Source organism: Pristiophorus japonicus, chromosome 4 (assembly GCF_044704955.1).
Source record: "Pristiophorus japonicus isolate sPriJap1 chromosome 4, sPriJap1.hap1, whole genome shotgun sequence".
NCBI lineage: Eukaryota > Metazoa > Chordata > Chondrichthyes > Pristiophoridae > Pristiophorus > Pristiophorus japonicus.
In genome coordinates, this window is record NC_091980.1 from 121,319,661 (window position 1) to 121,331,817 (window position 12,157).

Below are 12,157 nucleotides of genomic sequence, written 5' to 3' on the forward strand. Positions count from 1 at the left end.
TCCTCTGCTGACAATCAGATCTGTGTATCACTTAAATGATAAACAGATCTGATTATCAGAAGGTAATCTCTTTCTTCCCTTTCACTTGTCTTTGTTTCTCATGGAGCATTAGCAATGGAAGTCATGAAGAGTTCCAAGGTCACAAGTGATTAGTGATTAGACCCATCGCAATGTCTTTTCTTCATTGCGTGACGTGAACAATGGGTTGGGGCACAAAAGTGAAAGAGAGAGAATCATGACTACATTCGTGTACGAAACTGGCCTGCTCTTGGTGCCTGAGATTGAGGCCTCGATTGATTATTGTACTTGGTAAGCTTTCTCCTGTGCAGCAGTGTGCTCAGGGTTTCTCACTGGAAATTATCCACTTCTTTCCAGAATGAAGTTCCAATACCACATTAATGAGCTATTGAGTTCCACTCACCTCATCTAATGACAGAACAGCCAAGCCATTAATGGGCCAGCAGAAGTGACTAGTTTATCGCTTAATAGTTACACCACTATCACTCTGCCAATGGCGATGATGGGCATTCCAGTGTTTTTTTTGCTGGAATACAGGACCTCTGGTTGATTAAAACACTTCTGTTTCCAATCCTCAATTCAAAATCAAACATACTGGTATGTCCATTGTAATTAGATCACATTAAGTGAAAATCTCACTCATGTTTTGTCGGGAACAGCTTGTTCATGTTGCAACGTTAACCATTGTGCATCTACAATGTGTGGTAAAATGGGAAAACCTGTGTGTCCATCACAGCAGTGCTAGTAGTGACTACGAGCTCTGATGATAACAAACAGAACTGACATTCTTCTATCACCATCTCCGATAAGTTACTGTTGGAAACCATATAAATGTGCACATTTTCCACACATGGTGTATGTCTCTGATAAATATGAGGGTGAAAAATTCTGCATGTGCACGCGCCAGCCCATGATGTTCCACCCATTCTCTTTAATGCATGCACAGTTGTGGATTGGCAAGTGCGAAAGTGGAACTCTTTCCCTGTGTTGTGCAATGACTACACAAACAAAGTATTACATTGTATTTGCAGCACAGAAACAGGCCCTTTGGCCCAACCAGTCCATGCCGGTGTTTATGCTCCACACAGGCCTCCTCCCACTTTACTGCATCTAACCCGATCAACATATCCTTCTATTCCATTCTCCTGTATGTGCTTATCCAGCTTCCCCTTGAATGCATCTATGCTACCTGCCTCATCTACTCCCTGTGGCAGCGAGTTCCACATTCTGACCACTCTCTGGGTAGAGAAGTTTCTCGTCAATTCCCTCTTGGATTTATTAGCGACTAACTTATATTTATGGCTCCTAGTTCTGATCGGCCCGCAAATGAAAACATCTTCTCCACGTCTACCCTCTCAAGCCCTTTCATAATCTTAAAGATTTTTTATCAGGTCACCCCTTAACCTTTTATTTTCTAGACAAAAGAACCCCTGCAAGCATGATATAAACTTAGCAGCATTGCTGTGTGAGTACACCTCTGTATTGTTGCTCCATCACTCAGATGCAAAGCTGTGAAGGAAGCTAGGAATAGTTGGAGCCTTGGAGAGAGTGCAGAGGAATTTACTAGAATGGTACCAGAGATGCGGGACTCCAATTACGTGGAGAAACTAGCTGGAATAGTTCTCTAGGAGCAGAGAAGGTTAACGGGAGATTTAATAGAGGTGTTCAAAATGCTGAGGGGTTTTGATAAGGAGAAACTGTTTCCACTGGGAAAAAGGTCGGTCAGTAACCAGAGGACACAGACTTAAGGTAATTGGTAAAGGAACCAGAGGGAAGATGAAGAGAATGTTTTTTTAACACAGTGAGTTGTTATGATCTGGAATGCACTGCTTCAAAGGGTAGTGGAGCAGATTCAATAACAATTTTCAAAAGGGAATTGGATAAATGCTTGAAGGAGAAAAAATTGCCAGGCTATGGGGAAAAAGCAGGAGGGTGGGACTAATTGGAGAGCTCTTTCAAAAAGCTGGCACAGGCACAATGGCCCAAATAACTTCCTTCTGTGCTGTATGATTCTAGGATTCTAGTTTTTGGAAGTAATCTCTTTTTTTTAAATTACCTTTTCAAAATGAGACAGGTTCAGGGGAGATCCTGACAGCATTGTGAAGATTTGCTGATTAATTCAAGAATTGATTATTATGTTTGTGTCGGACTGAATAAATAGTTTTACAGACTGAATAAATAGTGTTTCCTGCATCTCCCAGTCCTGCTGACCAAAATTAAATATAGGATAATAGGCAGCTGGTGGGAGATTATGTGGCAGTAATGTAATGTAACCGATTGAATCACTCCCAGCCATTTGTTATCAATTCTAATAGATAATGCCAATTTAACAGGAGAACCTCTATTATCTGCCATAATGGAACAGACCTCCTCCTGATGGATCATGTAAATTGGCAGATAGTTGAGTCCCCTATACTTAGCCTGACACTGTGAGTTTTTTAGTTTCTGATCGTTCTGTTTCGAGTACTTAATCAAGTTCTCAGTTTTGTTTTCCATTTCAAACATTCTTGGGGAAGAGAAGTATTGGCAATCCAAGTCCCCTCGGTCTCCCAGACCCGAGGCAGGTCTCTCGCTGGCCTCTTGATTTAACACCAGATATCAGAGGTGCAAGGTTAATAAATTTCATCAGGTACAGGACATCCAGATATCCCGTGAGATCAAGAACCCAGAGTCTGCGAAAATCAATTCAAATGCTCGATTGCAAGACTAAGCCCGGACTCTGACTGGTTTCACAACTCCCACTGAAACCCTTGCAGATAATTGAAAGTGTGGATAATTGAAATTCCACTGCCCTTATTTCCTTAAAATGCACTTGATTTCGTAATGCGCTTTCTTTCCTTCTATGCAGCGGACATGGCAGAGATGGAGGGATATAAGTAATAGGATAATAAATATTAATATTAGCAGAGAAGCTGAAGGTGTATGGCAAAATTTAATCAGCACTAGAGTCATATAGAAAAATCACAATATATGTAGGTAATAATCAAGATTATAATCTACACTATATTGTAATATACTGCACACTGTGCACAATGTATTATATAAGGTACATGTTAATATACTGTATATGGTATAATCTATGCCATACAGCTTAGTGTAAACAGAAGGCGCTACTTACTAAGTGCTTCTTCTTCTTAGGCAGTCCCTCAGAGTCGAGGATGACTTGCTTCCACACTAATATGAGTTCTCAGGTGACTGATGAGTCCAATGTGGAACCTACAGTCTCTGTCACAGGTGGGGCAGACAGTGGTTGGAGGGATGGTTGAGTAGGGTGCTTGGGTTGTCATGCACTCCTTCCGCTGTTTGCGTTTGGCTTCCACATGCTCCCGGTGAAGAGACGCGAGGTGTTCAGAGCCTTCCCGGATGCTTCTCCTCCATTTTCAGAGGTCTTAGGCCAGGGATTCCCAGGTGTCAGTGGGGATGTTGCACATTTTCAAGGAGGCTTTGAAGGTGTCCTTGAAGCATTTCCTCTGCCCACCTGGGACTTACTAAGTACATGCTTTAAGGTATTCCAGTCTGTGACACCCAGATTTAACTGTCCTGAATTATTGGAATACACTATTGTACGTAAATCAAGCATTATTAAATTACGAAATTTCTATAAAATTACTGCATACAATTTAAAGTATTTTGCATTTATTGACTTTAGTCAACATTCAAATTATTCCAAACAATTCTACAATACCCTCTAATTCTCCACAGGATGTGGTTATTTACTATAATTACACCTTGCCTCCTTACAAGAACAGACCAAGTTACACACACATCTGACTTAGCAACAGAATAATCCATTCTGTGTTATGTGGTACAATTCTCCTGTCTTTATAAGGCACCATGAGGTGAATTTTCACCATGGCCGATAATCTGTGGAGTGGATCATCGCCCATTACAGAACCCATCCGATTTTTATTTAATTGGGTGGGTTCTATAATGGGCGGGTGATCCAGTAGATTACTGCCCATGTGGTGAAGACAAGAATCTAGTCCCATGTCCTCCAATTTAGTATGAACCACATAATGTGAGATCCACTTGTTATAGATATAAAAAAATCTTACATCCATCACATTTCCATCACACTCCAGATGTCACACTTCAAAGTGCCACTTTAGAGTATCAGCTGTGACTCCATGGGTAGCACTCTCACCTCTGAGTCAGAAAGTTGTGGGTTCAAGATCTACTCCAGAGACTTGAGCGCATAAATCTAGGCTGACACTCCTGTGCAGTGCTGAGGGAGCACCGTACTGTCGGAGATGCTGTCGTTCAGATGAGACATTAAACTGAAGCTCTGTTTGCTCTCTCAAGTGGACGTAAAAGATACCATGGCACTATTTCAAAGAAGAACAGGAGAGTCAACCCCAATGTCCTGGCTAATATTTATCCCTCCGTCAACATAACAAAAACAGATTATCTGGTCATTATCACATTGCTGTTTGTGGGACCTTGCTGTGTGCAAATTAGCTGCTGTGTTTCCTACATTACAACAGTGACTGCACTTCAAAAAGTACATTGGCTGTAAAGCGCTTTGTGAAGTCTGCTGGACATGAAAGGCGATATATAAATGCAAGTCTTTCTTTCAGAATGTTACAGATATACAAATAATCTTAAAAGAAAGATTTTACTGACTTGGAACAAAGTTTATAGCGGGTGCAATTAACTTCTAAGTGATCTCAGGAATTAACAAGAAGCTTAATTACCTGGATTTGCTTAATTGGACCATGTTTCCACACGTGTATTTCAACAGTTGGGTTAAGGGCATGAGCCAGGTTAAATGTAGCAAAGCACCACTACCATGCTGGAAACTTGAGACTACTCATCAGCAATACCACAGAAGACCCAATATCAGTAGCGTAGGAGCAGGAGTAGGCCATTTAAGCTCCCAAGCTTGTCCATCATTCAATCAGATCATGGCTGATACATATATGCCTTTCACCTAGTGCATCCATCACACGGAAACGTGTCACACTTGCATTTGATTGACTCAAATATCATATTCATAAAATAGCAACAATTGAAAAGATAAGAACGCTATTAATGTATCAGCATCATTTAACAAAAAATTAAAAAGAAATCTAACTAAACTCAGGCTGTGCTTAGTCATGGAAATTCGAGGATAAACACATCTCCACCATAGTAGCAGAATAAGACGTACAGCGGGAACTTCCTTGGTGGTTCTCCCGATATTCCACTATAATTTCAGCAAATGATCATCGGAAATCCAGTTTCCGTGCCAGTCTGGGGTTTCCAACGAAGTTGCTGTGACAAATTGGGGACTCCTTTCCTGTGGAAATTCCCAGCGTTGGTGCACTTCATGGATTGATGCTCGTATTGTGAGCACCACAGGAGATCTGCGAATGCTTTTAAAATGAAAGATTTGTAATTTATTCCACTTCAAAAAAAAAATCAGAAGTTGAGGAACAGTGCCGAATAATCTACAGCCAAACATGCTGTGCTCAGTATCACTGTAAGTCACATATTTGTTGGTTTGCATTCACTGCTTCAAATAGGATATAGAGCATTGTGAATACCACCTGTTAAGCTTTGCACTGCACAAGTGGCCACCTGGGTGTTAACCTTTGAATGTCACTGGGCTCCATGCGATGAGGAACATCCATATCAACCAGGTCTTGTGGGCATGGCCATGAACATACTTACACATCAGAGGCCATGTTGTGAGCCGGGTCACATGTGTGTCGCCCACTAAACCCATGTTCGGTGAGCAACCTTTGCCCTTTCCAATGGGGATGGGCATTAAACACAATGCTGTGTACACACGCCCAGTGGGTCCAATCACATGCGCACATCGCTTTTAAGGTGCAGCAGTTGCAAAGTGAACTTTTCAGTCCCAGTTTCACTGATTAAAACTGAGTGCCACACCCAGAAACTGGACTGCCCAGTTCAAAACCAGGCTATTGATCGCTCCAATTTGGAAACGCGCATAAGTGCACATCATGCATGTACTTCTCACTGAGCGGCCCTGTTTATTTAATGATGGTAACTCTCTCTCTCTCTGTCTCTGTGGGGCTGGAGTTTCACAGTTCCTGACTCCACCCCACATGCTCATTCATTCTCCCTCACTGTTTATAAGAATCATTCAGCAGATTGGTCTGGAAGTGTAAACTGTCAACGCTAAGCCTCTGGTATGCTACAAGCAGCCTGCCAGACGCAGCAGACCTGCCTGGCTGTGTTAAACTCTGAATTAGTCAGGCCATAATGTAGTGCTAGGGCTGGAACTTTCTGCACATTGTTTACAAGGATCTTATCTGGCAAAAATGAGAAGGGATACCATCATGGCTGTGTGTCGGCCCTGGCCACGCATTGAAAATGTTCAAAATCCAAGTCCTTTTGGAAAAAATGCATTTATTTTAATTAAAAGCACTGATTGTTGTCCAGACCCTGACTGAACATTCAAGCTTAAAATACAAAGGCCCCATGTTCATTCTCTTTCTCAAATAAGGCAGCAATTCGTGGCATTACAATCTCTGCCTCTGGGTTAAGGAGGGGATAAATCAGCCAGTGTTTCAGTACCTGATTGCCATCCAGTGTCTTTGCTGGAGGGGTACTGTAGCATAGTGGTTATGTTACTAGATTAGTAACCCAGTAGCCTGGACTAATGATCTGAGGGTGTGAGTTCAACTCCCACTACAGCAGTTGGGGAATTTAAATTCAGTTAATCAGGAATAAAAGGCTAGTATCAGTAATGATGATCATGAAAACTACTGGATTATCATACAAGCCCATCGGGTTCACTAATGTCCTTTAGGGAAGGAAATCTGCTGTCCTTACCTGGTCTGGTCTATATGTGACTCCAGACCACAGCAATGTGGTTGACTCTAAACAGCAGCTCACTGCCACCTTCACCAATGACTTCCACATCCCAGGAATTAATTTTTAAAAATGTGCCGCCATCCTAATATTGAGTCAGGATAATTTGTGACTGCTTTCTCTTCATTTTGGATCTCTCAGTGTTTTTATACCTCCGTCTCTGAACTCTCATCATTTCTTGGCCTGCCTTTCCATTTCATTTTATTATACAATCTGGTGTATAACTTGCATCTTCTGGTGTGTTTTTATATCCTAATACAGGTGAACATCTATGAATTGAACCTACATACACCTTTGCGTGGGTATCAATGTAGAAAGCAATATTAAAATGAGATTAAAAATAAAAACAGAAAATGCTGGAAATACTCAGGTCAGGCAGCATCTTGGGAGAGAGAAACAGAGTTAACGGTTCAGGTCGATGAGGTTAATATCAGGCTCCATGAAGGTTTCTGTGAAAAAGTGCACTATGTGATGTAGAACTGAACCATACAGAGAAGGGAAGCTTTACCCTTCTGCCCCTGGATAGTGCCGTGTTAGCTGATCTCAGACAGATAGTTGAGGAGTGACAGGGTGGGGGGAGGGGCAAGAGGCTCAGTATCATCTAACCATAGAGGATGAAAGTCAATTGAGAGTTCCCTCTCTTGATTGTCACTTAGTACAATGAGGGTGGATGTGAGGTGAAGACAGAATTGGGCTCAGCCTTGAAGCCCCTATCATCAAATGTCATGTTGATTTTCTAGGTTCGCACACAAAGAATGGTTACTTGGGCTGCTAGCATCTGTGCAACTGTACCTTAGTACGAGCCAGTGCATTCAAGGAGGGGGGAGGAACTGCCAAACCACAGGAGTGGGAGCAAGGCAGGGAGATTATTGTCAGTTAGGAAGGTGGGATGATTTAAGGCACTCATTGCACCCCTCTTCCTGCCATCAGCCAGGAAGATAGAAAAATATGAGCTACTGACCACAACCCATCTTTTCCAACTTGCCTGTAAAGTCCTGACCCTGCAGTACAGACTTACACGAGGCACATGCTGAAGTCAAGGTCACTCTGGACCTGCACCTTTATTTCACAGATCTCGAGTGCCACACTTGCCTGAGACCTGCCTTTATATACCTGTGTGGAACAGGTATGCAGTGTCTCCTGCCAGTGCACCCCTGGTGGTAAAATATGCTTGTGGTTAAAGGTCATATCTAGTTACAATCATGTATAGCATGGTAAGATACAGTTATATACATTAGTGTGAGATACATGACATCACCCTCCCCCAAGGTCTTATTGTCTTTATAGATTCAGTCTCTCAGGTGGTCTACGCTCTCGCGTGGAGCGTCTTAGTTGTGGTTCAGTTGTTTGCCTTGGTGCCTGTTTTTCTTTCGGTATGATTGCTGTTATCTCGCCTGGGCTATCTGTTTCGTTCAGTATGATTGCTGGTATCTCGCTTGGGCTGTCTGTTGAGACTGCCCTTTCCTCAGGTTGTAACCTCTGTCTGTCCACCAGGTGTGGTGTGAGTTCCACATTGTAGTCTGCCTCTGGTTCTGCAGTGTTGTTGGTGAATCTACTTTTGACTTGGTCGACATGCCTCCGGCAGGTTTGGCCATTGTCCATTTGTACAACCAGTAGCCTGTTTCCTTCCTTGCCTGTTATTGTCCCTGCAAGCCATTTGGGACCCCTGCCATAGTTTAGCACAAACACTTTGTCCCCTATCTCATTCCACCTCCCCCTCGAATTTCGGTCATGGTGATCAGTTAGCTTCCAGCGCTTTGCCTCAACAATTTCATGTATGTCTTGGAGGATTAACGAGAGCCTAGTCTTTAAGGTCCATTTCATCAATAGTTGTGCGGGGGGAACCCCAGTCAACGAATGCGGACGAGATCTATATGCCAGCAGCAGTCGCGACAGGCGGCTCTGCAGCGTGGGACCTTGGATTTTTAGCATGCCTTGTTTAACGATTTGCACTGCTCGCTCCGCCTGGCCATTGTAGGCCGGCTTGAACGGTGCCGTCTTAACGTGATTTATGCCATGGTCAACTATAAAATCTTGAAATTCTGCGCTGGTGAAGCACGGACCATTATCACTGACCAATATGTCAGAAATTCCGTGCGTTGCAAACCTGGTTCTAAGGCTCTCCACAGTGGTGGAGGTGGTGCTCGAGTTTAAAATGGTGCACTCGATCCACTTTGGAAATGCATCGATAACTATGAGGAACATTTTGCCCATGAATGGGCCCGCATAGTCTACATGCTCCCGCGACCACGGTTTGGTGGGCCAGGGCCAGGGGCTCAGGGGAGCCTCCCTGGGGGCATTACTGAGTTGGGCACAAATGGTGCACCGCCGGACGCAGAGCTCCAAGTCCGCATCAATGCCAGGCCACCAGACGTGGGATCTGGCTATGGCCTTCATAAGGACGATCCCCTTATGAGCATAGCGGTGAAGCTCCCGGACAAACGCCTCTCTGCCTCGCAAGGGCATGACTACTCGGTTGCCCCACATCAGGCAGTCTGCCTATAGTGATAGTTCATGCATGCGCCTATGGAAAGGTTTGATCTCCTCGGGGCAGACATCGTGGGCTTCTGCCCAGTCACCAGTTAAAACACATCTTTTGACTAAGGATAACATGGAGTCGCTGGTCGTCCAGGCTCTGATTTGGCGAGCCATCATGGGCGAACCCGTGGATTCAAAGGCATTGATTGCCATGACCATCGCACAGTCCTGTTTGTCGGAACCTTCCGTGGTCGCTAGGGGTAGCCTGCTAAGCGCGTCGGCACAGTTGTCTGTGTCTGGCCTGTGCCTTATTGTGTACTCGTAAGACGCCAGCATGAGTGCCCACCACTGAATGCGCGCTGAGGCATTGCTGTTTATTGCCTTGCACTCGGATAGCAGGGACGTGAGGGGTTTGTGGTCGGTTTCTAACATGAACTTGGCCCAGAAAAGGTATTGGTGCTTCTTTTTGACGCCGTACACGCACGTGAGCGCCTCCTTCTCAACCATACCGTACCCGCGCTACACCCGCGAAAGTAACCTGGAGGCATAAGCAATGGGTTGTAATTTACCCGCATCATTGACATGCTGTAAAACGCACCCGACCCCATACTTTTTACCTTGGTCAAAAAAGGCTAAAACACTGTTGGAACATAGATTGTTGCGTGCCTTATTGAAGGCGCGTTCTTGGGCGCCCCCCCAAAACCAATCACACCCCTTTCTGAGTAGCACGTGGAGAGGCTCCAGCAGCGTGCTCAAGTTCTGCATAAAGTTCCCAAAGTAATTGAGTAGCCGGAGAAAGGCGCGCAGTTCCGAGACATTCCAGGGCCTGGGTGCCAGACGAATTGCTTCGGTTTTTGATTCTGTTGGGCGGATTCCATCAGCGGCAATCCTTCTGCCCAAAAATTCAACCTCGGGCGCGAGAAACAGACACTTGGATTTCTTAACTCTTAGGCCTACCCGATCCAATCGACTTAGTACATCCTCCAAATTGCGGAGATGGGAGTTGGTGTCCCTGCCCGTGATGAGTATGTCATATTGAAACACAATCGTCCCTGGGATGGACTTGAGCAGACTCTCCATGTTGCGCTGGAATATAGCAGCTGCCGACCTGGGCATCGATTGTACATAAAAACGCCTCGATGTATGTTGATGGTGGTGAGTAGCTTAGACTTTTCGGTCAGTTCTTGCATCATATATGCAGATGTAAAATCTAGTTTCGAGAAAAGTTTTCCTCCAGCCAATGTAGCAAATAGGTCCTCCGCTCTGGGCAGCAGGTATCGGTCCTGTAGGGAGACTCTGTTTATGGTAGACTTGTAATCCCCACAGATTCGTACGGATCCATCAGGCTTCATGACGGGGACGATGGGACTTGCCCAGTCGCTAAATTCCACGGATGAGATAATGCCTTCCCGCAGAAGCCGGTCCAGTTCGTGTTCAATCTTTTCCCTCATCACATAAGGCCCAGCTCTAGCCTTGTGATGGACCGGTCTGGCATCCTGTGTGATATAGATTTTAACTTTAGCCCCTTTGAAGGTGCCCACACCTGGCTGAAAGAGATGTTCAAAACGACTCAGAACTGTTGAGCAGGAGGTTCGTTCCTCTGATGACATGGCATGAACATCATCCCATTTCCAATTTAGTTTTGGCATCCAGCTTCTCCCCAACAGTGCTGGGAGATCTCCGGGACAATCCACAGGGGAAGTCGGTTCACCGTCCCTTTGTGTATGACTGAGAGAATGGCGCTGCCAAGGACTGGGACAATTTCTTTGGTATAGGTCCTTAGTTTGGTGTCGACCCTTGTGAGTTTTGGTCTGTTGCTTTTGTGCGGCCACAGCTGTTCAAATTGTTGGATGCTCATGAGAGATTGACTGGCTCCCGTGTCCAGTTCCATGTTGACGGGTATCCCGTTGAGTAGGACCCTCATCATTATTGGAGGCGTCTTGTTGTAAGAACAATGGACATTGATCGTGTTGACCCGCTGTACCTCGGTGTCCTGGGCACTGTCCCCACCATCTTCTGTTCCGCTTTCTGACCCTTCCGATTCGTATACCAGCCGAGCTGCTGTTTTTCTGCACATGCGAGCCAAATGCCCTGTGTAGTTGCAGTTTCTGCAAACAGCATACTGAAATCGACACCCCCTTGTTGAGTGCCTTCCCCTACATCTCCAGCACAGACCGCTTCCATTGTTTCTGAAAGATGAGCTGCGTCTGGCTGATCTCTCTTGAGCTTCTCTCAGTCTGTAGTTGATTGCTCGCAGTGTGGGTTGATGAGGTGTGAACGGCCGTTCATGTGGCCCTTGATGGCTTCTGGCGCCACTGCCTGCTGTTGAAAGCCTGCTCTCCTGCCTTTGTCTGTGTGTGGGGGTAGCGGCTCGTTTCACGCTGTGAACCCCTTGTTCCGATGTTTCGTTAATTGTCGTACCCACAGTGTAGATCAACCTCATTTCTTCTTCTCCTGCCAAGAATGTCTGTGCGACCAGTGCTGCTGCCTCACGGGTCAAGTTCTTGGTCTCTGTAAGCTTTCAGAATATGCCTGCCTGGCCTATTCTTTCAATGAAAAAGTCTCTCAGTACTTCTCTCCTTAGTTCATCGGAGAACTCACATAAACTAGCCAGCCTCCAAAGTTCCGCCACAAAGTCGGGTATGCTCTGGCCCACACAGCGTCTGTAGTTGTAGAACCAGTGTCTGGCCATGTGTAGGCTGCTCGCTGGCTTCAGGTGGCTTCTCACCAGTGTGCTCAACTCCTCAAGCGACTTGCTGACTGGTTTCTCGGGTGGCAGTAGGTCCTTCATTAAGGCATATGTTTTTGAGCCACAGCTGGTCAAGAGATGGGCTCTTCT

At 45.1% G+C, this 12,157-nt stretch overlaps 1 protein-coding gene across 1 annotated transcript in view; it reads left to right on the forward strand.

The window, feature by feature from the left end:
• LOC139263049 (slit homolog 3 protein-like) overlaps window positions 1–12,157 on the forward strand; it is a 625,025-nt gene that overhangs the window by 72,148 nt on the left and 540,720 nt on the right. The window lies entirely within an intron of this gene.